At 57.1% G+C, this 7,500-nt stretch overlaps 19 non-coding genes across 19 annotated transcripts; all 19 read left to right on the top strand.

Moving 5' to 3' along the window:
- Positions 1-165: 165 nt before the first annotated feature.
- Positions 166-237, top strand: TRNAP-AGG (transfer RNA proline (anticodon AGG)). The gene has a single exon. It is a non-coding gene; the product is annotated as a tRNA-Pro (tRNA).
- A 140-nt stretch (positions 238-377) lies between these two features.
- TRNAP-CGG (transfer RNA proline (anticodon CGG)) lies at positions 378-449 on the top strand. The gene has a single exon. It is a non-coding gene; the product is annotated as a tRNA-Pro (tRNA).
- A 414-nt stretch (positions 450-863) lies between these two features.
- TRNAP-UGG (transfer RNA proline (anticodon UGG)) lies at positions 864-935 on the top strand. The gene has a single exon. It is a non-coding gene; the product is annotated as a tRNA-Pro (tRNA).
- A 392-nt stretch (positions 936-1,327) lies between these two features.
- TRNAP-AGG (transfer RNA proline (anticodon AGG)) lies at positions 1,328-1,399 on the top strand. Its single transcript has one exon. It is a non-coding gene; the product is annotated as a tRNA-Pro (tRNA).
- A 140-nt stretch (positions 1,400-1,539) lies between these two features.
- TRNAP-CGG (transfer RNA proline (anticodon CGG)) lies at positions 1,540-1,611 on the top strand. The gene has a single exon. It is a non-coding gene; the product is annotated as a tRNA-Pro (tRNA).
- Positions 1,612-2,025: 414 nt separating this feature from the next.
- On the top strand, positions 2,026-2,097 carry TRNAP-UGG (transfer RNA proline (anticodon UGG)). The gene has a single exon. It is a non-coding gene; the product is annotated as a tRNA-Pro (tRNA).
- Positions 2,098-2,489: 392 nt separating this feature from the next.
- Positions 2,490-2,561, top strand: TRNAH-AUG (transfer RNA histidin (anticodon AUG)). Its single transcript has one exon. It is a non-coding gene; the product is annotated as a tRNA-His (tRNA).
- A 140-nt stretch (positions 2,562-2,701) lies between these two features.
- TRNAP-CGG (transfer RNA proline (anticodon CGG)) lies at positions 2,702-2,773 on the top strand. The gene has a single exon. It is a non-coding gene; the product is annotated as a tRNA-Pro (tRNA).
- Positions 2,774-3,187: 414 nt separating this feature from the next.
- Positions 3,188-3,259, top strand: TRNAP-UGG (transfer RNA proline (anticodon UGG)). Its single transcript has one exon. It is a non-coding gene; the product is annotated as a tRNA-Pro (tRNA).
- Positions 3,260-3,651: 392 nt separating this feature from the next.
- Positions 3,652-3,723, top strand: TRNAP-AGG (transfer RNA proline (anticodon AGG)). The gene has a single exon. It is a non-coding gene; the product is annotated as a tRNA-Pro (tRNA).
- A 140-nt stretch (positions 3,724-3,863) lies between these two features.
- On the top strand, positions 3,864-3,935 carry TRNAP-CGG (transfer RNA proline (anticodon CGG)). The gene has a single exon. It is a non-coding gene; the product is annotated as a tRNA-Pro (tRNA).
- A 414-nt stretch (positions 3,936-4,349) lies between these two features.
- TRNAP-UGG (transfer RNA proline (anticodon UGG)) lies at positions 4,350-4,421 on the top strand. The gene has a single exon. It is a non-coding gene; the product is annotated as a tRNA-Pro (tRNA).
- A 388-nt stretch (positions 4,422-4,809) lies between these two features.
- On the top strand, positions 4,810-4,881 carry TRNAP-AGG (transfer RNA proline (anticodon AGG)). The gene has a single exon. It is a non-coding gene; the product is annotated as a tRNA-Pro (tRNA).
- A 140-nt stretch (positions 4,882-5,021) lies between these two features.
- TRNAP-CGG (transfer RNA proline (anticodon CGG)) lies at positions 5,022-5,093 on the top strand. Its single transcript has one exon. It is a non-coding gene; the product is annotated as a tRNA-Pro (tRNA).
- Positions 5,094-5,507: 414 nt separating this feature from the next.
- TRNAP-UGG (transfer RNA proline (anticodon UGG)) lies at positions 5,508-5,579 on the top strand. Its single transcript has one exon. It is a non-coding gene; the product is annotated as a tRNA-Pro (tRNA).
- A 392-nt stretch (positions 5,580-5,971) lies between these two features.
- Positions 5,972-6,043, top strand: TRNAP-AGG (transfer RNA proline (anticodon AGG)). The gene has a single exon. It is a non-coding gene; the product is annotated as a tRNA-Pro (tRNA).
- Positions 6,044-6,183: 140 nt separating this feature from the next.
- TRNAP-CGG (transfer RNA proline (anticodon CGG)) lies at positions 6,184-6,255 on the top strand. Its single transcript has one exon. It is a non-coding gene; the product is annotated as a tRNA-Pro (tRNA).
- Positions 6,256-6,893: 638 nt separating this feature from the next.
- TRNAP-AGG (transfer RNA proline (anticodon AGG)) lies at positions 6,894-6,965 on the top strand. Its single transcript has one exon. It is a non-coding gene; the product is annotated as a tRNA-Pro (tRNA).
- A 140-nt stretch (positions 6,966-7,105) lies between these two features.
- On the top strand, positions 7,106-7,177 carry TRNAP-CGG (transfer RNA proline (anticodon CGG)). Its single transcript has one exon. It is a non-coding gene; the product is annotated as a tRNA-Pro (tRNA).
- Positions 7,178-7,500: the final 323 nt, after the last annotated feature.

Genomic DNA, 7,500 nt, shown 5'->3' with positions numbered 1-7,500 from the left:
GAGATTGCTGCTCGTTAAAATTCGCATGCGTCTCTCAGGGACTTTTTTTTTTTCCCTGTGGATGTTCCATGAGAGAGCCACGCTTTTCTCTGGAGATGCCAGGCAGGTGCTTCAGTTGGCAGTGCTGGCTACGCCATACAAATTGCAAAGCGTCGCTCTGTCGCTGGCTCGTTGGTCTAGGGGTATGATTCTCGCTTAGGGTGCGAGAGGTCCTGGGTTCAAATCCCGGACGAGCCCCACTCTTTCTCTGCGGGGGAACCAGAGTGCTCATCTCCTTTTGCCCTCCCCCTGTTAGCTAAACCGCTCCGGCTGCTGCTTGTGGCCGAGCCTACAAAGGTGAGAGAATCGTCGCTGCTGCACGGCACGCACCAAACGTTGGCTCGTTGGTCTAGGGGTATGATTCTCACTTCGGGTGCGAGAGGTCCCGGGTTCAAATCCCGGACGAGCCCTCGCTGGTGTGTGCCTCGTGTGCCCCTCTCTCCACACGTGGCAGTGCGCTTTTGCAATGGTCTTGCTCGAGGGCACTCCAATCCGTGTCACGTACCCACGGGTGCTTCTCAACAAGGGTCTTGCTCGTTTCCGCCGCCTCGCAGCCTTTTTTGCGAATGGGACTTGATGATCGCGCCGAGGAAGCTCTTTCTTTGCTCGTGGTGGACTGCCATGGCTCGACTTCTCCAGGAAGGTGCGAGGCATCTTTGGCTGGCTGGCCTTTTCACCGCTCTGTTCCTCTTCTCTTTCTGTCGCGCGGCCACGCTCGACTCCTCCTGCCTCTTTGGACTCAAGTGTCAGATCTTGTTTTTGCTGCAGCCTGTGCCAAATGGTGGCGCTGAGCCAGGTGCCTCGCAGCCCTTGCCTCCGTCGCTGGCTCGTTGGTCTAGGGGTATGATTCTTGCTTTGGGTGCGAGAGGTCCCGGGTTCAAATCCCGGACGAGCCCATGCTTGTGGAAGTCTTTGTTGCAGGTCTGTTGCATGCTGGGCTTCCTCCCGCAGGCTCATCTGTTGCATGGATTTTCTTGCAACTGACTGCTGGGAAGGCGGCATGTGCCGCCCGTCCCCAGGAAACCCCGACCACCCAACCAATCCCGGACCTGTGGCAGATTTTGACCCCACGCACGCGGATCTCCACTTGTTTTGAGCTCTTTCGCTCCAAAAACATATGTTGGAGATTGCTGCTCGTTAAAATTCGCATGCGTCTCTCAGGGACTTTTTTTTTTTCCCTGTGGATGTTCCATGAGAGAGCCACGCTTTTCTCTGGAGATGCCAGGCAGGTGCTTCAGTTGGCAGTGCTGGCTACGCCATACAAATTGCAAAGCGCCGCTCTGTCGCTGGCTCGTTGGTCTAGGGGTATGATTCTCGCTTAGGGTGCGAGAGGTCCCGGGTTCAAATCCCGGACGAGCCCCACTCTTTCTCTGCGGGGGAACCAGAGTGCTCATCTCCTTTTGCCCTCCCCCTGTTAGCTAAACCGCTCCGGCTGCTGCTTGTGGCCGAGCCTACAAAGGTGAGAGAATCGTCGCTGCTGCACGGCACGCACCAAACGTTGGCTCGTTGGTCTAGGGGTATGATTCTCACTTCGGGTGCGAGAGGTCCCGGGTTCAAATCCCGGACGAGCCCTCGCTGGTGTGTGCCTCGTGTGCCCCTCTCTCCACACGTGGCAGTGCGCTTTTGCAATGGTCTTGCTCGAGGGCACTCCAATCCGTGTCACGTACCCACGGGTTCTTCTCAACAAGGGTCTTGCTCGTTTCCGCCGCCTCGCAGCCTTTTTTGCGAATGGGACTTGATGATCGCGCCGAGGAAGCTCTTTCTTTGCTCGTGGTGGACTGCCATGGCTCGACTTCTCCAGGAAGGTGCGAGGCGTCTTTGGCTGGCTGGCCTTTTCACCGCTCTGTTCCTCTTCTCTTTCTGTCGCGCGGCCACGCTCGACTCCTCCTGCCTCTTTGGACTCAAGTGTCAGATCTTGTTTTTGCTGCAGCCTGTGCCAAATGGTGGCGCTGAGCCAGGTGCCTCGCAGCCCTTGCCTCCGTCGCTGGCTCGTTGGTCTAGGGGTATGATTCTCGCTTTGGGTGCGAGAGGTCCCGGGTTCAAATCCCGGACGAGCCCATGCTTGTGGAAGTCTTTGTTGCAGGTCTGTTGCATGCTGGGCTTCCTCCCGCAGGCTCATCTGTTGCATGGATTTTCTTGCAACTGACTGCTGGGAAGGCGGCATGTGCCGCCCGTCCCCAGGAAACCCCGACCACCCAACCAAGCCCGGACCTGTGGCAGATTTTGACCCCACGCACGCGGATCTCCACTTGTTTTGAGCTCTTTCGCTCCAAAAACATATGTTGGAGATTGCTGCTCGTTAAAATTCTCATGCGTCTCTCAGGGACTTTTTTTTTTTCCCTGTGGATGTTCCATGAGAGAGCCACGCTTTTCTCTGGAGATGCCAGGCAGGTGCTTCAGTTGGCAGTGCTGGCTACGCCATACAAATTGCAAAGCACCACTCTGTCGCTGGCTCATTGGTCTAGGGGTATGATTCTCGCTTATGGTGCGAGAGATCCCGGGTTCAAATCCCGGACGAGCCCCACTCTTTCTCTGCGGGGGAACCAGAGTGCTCATCTCCTTTTGCCCTCCCCCTGTTAGCTAAACCGCTCCGGCTGCTGCTTGTGGCCGAGCCTACAAAGGTGAGAGAATCGACGCTGCTGCACGGCACGCACCAAACGTTGGCTCGTTGGTCTAGGGGTATGATTCTCGCTTCGGGTGCGAGAGGTCCCGGGTTCAAATCCTGGACGAGCCCTCGCTGGTGTGTGCCTCGTGTGCCCCTCTCTCCACACGTGGCAGTGCGCTTTTGCAATGGTCTTGCTCGAGGGCACTCCAATCCGTGTCACGTACCCACGGGTGCTTCTCAACAAGGATCTTGCTCGTTTCCGCCGCCTCGCAGCCTTTTTTGCGAATGGGACTTGATGATCGCGCCGAGGAAGCTCTTTCTTTGCTCGTGGTGGACTGCCATGGCTCGACTTCTCCAGGAAGGTGCGAGGCGTCTTTGGCTGGCTGGCCTTTTCACCGCTCTGTTCCTCTTCTCTTTCTGTCGCGCGGCCACGCTCGACTCCTCCTGCCTCTTTGGACTCCAGTGTCAGATCTTGTTTTTGCTGCAGCCTGTGCCAAATGGTGGCGCTGAGCCAGGTGCCTCGCAGCCCTTGCCTCCGTCGCTGGCTCGTTGGTCTAGGGGTATGATTCTCGCTTTGGGTGCGAGAGATCCCGGGTTCAAATCCCGGATGAGCCCATGCTTGTGGAAGTCTTTGTTGCAGGTCTGTTGCATGCTGGGCTTCCTCCCGCAGGCTCATCTGTTGCATGGATTTTCTTGCAACTGACTGCTGGGAAGGCGGCATGTGCCGCCCGTCCCCAGGAAACCCCGACCACCCAACCAAGCCCGGACCTGTGGCAGATTTTGACCCCACGCACGCGGATCTCCACTTGTTTTGAGCTCTTTCGCTCCAAAAACATATGTTGGAGATTGCTGCTCGTTAAAATTCGCATGCGTCTCTCAGGGACTTTTTTTTTTTCCCTGTGGATGTTCCATGAGAGAGCCACGCTTTTCTCTGGAGATGCCAGGCAGGTGCTTCAGTTGGCAGTGCTGGCTACGCCATACAAATTGCAAAGCGCCGCTCTGTCGCTGGCTCGTTGGTCTAGGGGTATGATTCTCGCTTAGGGTGCGGGAGGTCCCGGGTTCAAATCCCGGACGAGCCCCACTCTTTCTTTGCGGGGGAACCAGAGTGCTCATCTCCTTTTGCCCTCCCCCTGTTAGCTAAACCGCTCCGGCTGCTGCTTGTGGCCGAGCCTACAAAGGTGAGAGAATCGACGCTGCTGCACGGCACGCACCAAACGTTGGCTCGTTGGTCTAGGGGTATGATTCTCGCTTCGGGTGCGAGAGGTCCCGGGTTCAAATCCCGGACGAGCCCTCGCTGGTGTGTGCCTCGTGTGCCCCTCTCTCCACACGTGGCAGTGCGCTTTTGCAATGGTCTTGCTCGAGGGCACTCCAATCCGTGTCACGTACCCACGGGTGCTTCTCAACAAGGGTCTTGCTCGTTTCCGCCGCCTCGCAGCCTTTTTTGCGAATGGGACTTGATGATCGCGCCGAGGAAGCTCTTTCTTTGCTCGTGGTGGACTGCCATGGCTCGACTTCTCCAGGAAGGTGCGAGGCGTCTTTGGCTGGCTGGCCTTTTCACCGCTCTGTTCCTCTTCTCTTTCTGTCGCGCGGCCACGCTCGACTCCTCCTGCCTCTTTGGACTCCAGTGTCAGATCTTGTTTTTGCTGCAGCCTGTGCCAAATGGTGGCGCTGAGCCAGGTGCCTCGCAGCCCTTGCCTCCGTCGCTGGCTCGTTGGTCTAGGGGTATGATTCTCGCTTTGGGTGAGAGAGGTCCCGGGTTCAAATCCCGGACGAGCCCATGCTTGTGGAAGTCTTTGTTGCAGGTCTGTTGCATGCTGGGCTTCCTCCCGCAGGCTCATCTGTTGCATGGATTTTCTTGCAACTGACTGCTGGGAAGACGGCATGTGCCGCCCGTCCCCAGGAAACCCCGACCACCCAACCAAGCCCGGACCTGTGGCAGATTTTTACCCCACGCACGCGGATCTCCACTTGTTTTGAGCTCTTTCGCTCCAAAAACATATGTTGATTGCTGCTCGTTAAAATTCGCATGCGTCTCTCAGGGACTTTTTTTTTTCCCTGTGGATGTTCCATGAGAGAGCCACGCTTTTCTCTGGAGATGCCAGGCAGGTGCTTCAGTTGGCAGTGCTGGCTACGCCATACAAATTGCAAAGCGCTGCTCTGTCGCTGGCTCGTTGGTCTAGGGGTATGATTCTCGCATAGGGTGCGAGAGGTCCTGGGTTCAAATCCCGGACGAGCCCCACTCTTTCTCTGCGGGGGAACCAGAGTGCTCATCTCCTTTTGCCCTCCCCCTGTTAGCTAAACCGCTCCGGCTGCTGCTTGTGGCCGAGCCTACAAAGGTGAGAGAATCGACGCTGCTGCACGGCACGCACCAAACGTTGGCTCGTTGGTCTAGGGGTATGATTCTCGCTTCGGGTGCGAGAGGTCCCGGGTTCAAATCCCGGACGAGCCCTCGCTGGTGTGTGCCTCGTGTGCCCCTCTCTCCACACGTGGCAGTGCGCTTTTGCAATGGTCTTGCTCGAGGGCACTCCAATCCGTGTCACGTACCCACGGGTGCTTCTCAACAAGGGTCTTGCTCGTTTCCGCCGCCTCGCAGCCTTTTTTGCGAATGGGACTTGATGATCGCGCCGAGGAAGCTCTTTCTTTGCTCGTGGTGGACTGCCATGGCTCGACTTCTCCAGGAAGGTGCGAGGCGTCTTTGGCTGGCTGGCCTTTTCACCGCTCTGTTCCTCTTCTCTTTCTGTCGCGCGGCCACGCTCGACTCCTCCTGCCTCTTTGGACTCCAGTGTCAGATCTTGTTTTTGCTGCAGCCTGTGCCAAATGGTGGCGCTGAGCCAGGTGCCTCGCAGCCCTTGCCTCCGTCGCTGGCTCGTTGGTCTAGGGGTATGATTCTCGCTTTGGGTGCGAGAGGTCCCGGGTTCAAATCCCGGACGAGCCCATGCTTGTGGAAGTCTTTGTTGCAGGTCTGTTGCATGCTGGGCTTCCTCCCGCAGGCTCATCTGTTGCATGGATTTTCTTGCAACTGACTGCTGGGAAGGCGGCATGTGCCGCCCGTCCCCAGGAAACCCCGACCACCCAACCAAGCCCGGACCTGTGGCAGATTTTGACCCCACGCACGCGGATCTCCACTTGTTTTGAGCTCTTTCGCTCCAAAAACATATGTTGGAGATTGCTGCTCGTTAAAATTCGCATGCGTCTCTCAGGGACTTTTTTTTTTTCCCTGTGGATGTTCCATGAGAGAGCCACGCTTTTCTCTGGAGATGCCAGGCAGGTGCTTCAGTTGGCAGTGCTGGCTACGCCATACAAATTGCAAAGCGCCGCTCTGTCGCTGGCTCGTTGGTCTAGGGGTATGATTCTCGCTTAGGGTGCGAGAGGTCCCGAGTTCAAATCCCGGACGAGCCCCACTCTTTCTCTGCGGGGGAACCAGAGTGCTCATCTCCTTTTGCCCTCCCCCTGTTAGCTAAACCGCTCCGGCTGCTGCTTGTGGCCGAGCCTACAAAGGTGAGAGAATCGTCGCTGCTGCACGGCACGCACCAAACGTTGGCTCGTTGGTCTAGGGGTATGATTCTCACTTCGGGTGCGAGAGGTCCCGGGTTCAAATCCCGGACGAGCCCTCGCTGGTGTGTGCCTCGTGTGCCCCTCTCTCCACACGTGGCAGTGCGCTTTTGCAATGGTCTTGCTCGAGGGCACTCCAATCCGTGTCATACCCCTAGACCAATGAGCCAGCGACAGAGCGGTGCTTTGCAATTTGTATGGCGTAGCCAGCACTGCCAACTGAAGCACCTGCCTGGCATCTCCAGAGAAATGCGTGGCTCTCTCATGGAACATCCACAGGGAAAAAAAAAAAGTCCCTGAGAGACGCATGAGAATTTTAACGAGCAGCAATCTCCAACATATGTTTTTGGAGCGAAAGAGCTCAAAACAAGTGGAGATCCGCGTGCGTGGGGTCAAAATCTGCCACAGGTCCGGGCTTGGTTGGGTGGTCGGGGTTTCCTGGGGACGGGCGGCACATGCCGCCTTCCCAGCAGTCAGTTGTCAGTTGGATCTCCACTTGTTTTGAGCTCTTTCGCTCCAAAAACATATGTTGGAGATTGCTGCTCGTTAAAATTCGCATGCGTCTCTCAGGGACTTTTTTTTTTTCCCTGTGGATGTTCCATGAGAGAGCCACGCTTTTCTCTGGAGATGCCAGGCAGGTGCTTCAGTTGGCAGTGCTGGCTACGCCATACAAATTGCAAAGCGCCGCTCTGTCGCTGGCTCGTTGGTCTAGGGGTATGATTCTCGCTTAGGGTGCGGGAGGTCCCGGGTTCAAATCCCGGACGAGCCCCACTCTTTCTCTGCGGGGGAACCAGAGTGCTCATCTCCTTTTGCCCTCCCCCTGTTAGCTAAACCGCTCCGGCTGCTGCTTGTGGCCGAGCCTACAAAGGTGAGAGAATCGACGCTGCTGCACGGCACGCACCAAACGTTGGCTCGTTGGTCTAGGGGTATGATTCTTGCTTCGGGTGCGAGAGGTCCCGGGTTCAAATCCCGGACGAGCCCTCGCTGGTGTGTGCCTCGTGTGCCCCTCTCTCCACACGTGGCAGTGCGCTTTTGCAATGGTCTTGCTCGAGGGCACTCCAATCCGTGTCACGTACCCACGGGTGCTTCTCAACAAGGATCTTGCTCGTTTCTGCCGCCTCGCAGCCTTTTTTGCGAATGGGACTTGATGATCGCGCCGAGGAAGCTCTTTCTTTGCTCGTGGTGGACTGCCATGGCTCGACTTCTCCAGGAAGGTGCGAGGCGTCTTTGGCTGGCTGGCCTTTTCACCGCTCTGTTCCTCTTCTCTTTCTGTCGCGCGGCCACGCTCGACTCCTCCTGCCTCT

Source organism: Ranitomeya variabilis, chromosome 4 (assembly GCF_051348905.1).
Source record: "Ranitomeya variabilis isolate aRanVar5 chromosome 4, aRanVar5.hap1, whole genome shotgun sequence".
NCBI classification, from domain to species: Eukaryota; Metazoa; Chordata; class Amphibia; order Anura; family Dendrobatidae; genus Ranitomeya; species Ranitomeya variabilis.
This window is presented reverse-complemented; position numbering and strand designations above follow the sequence as displayed.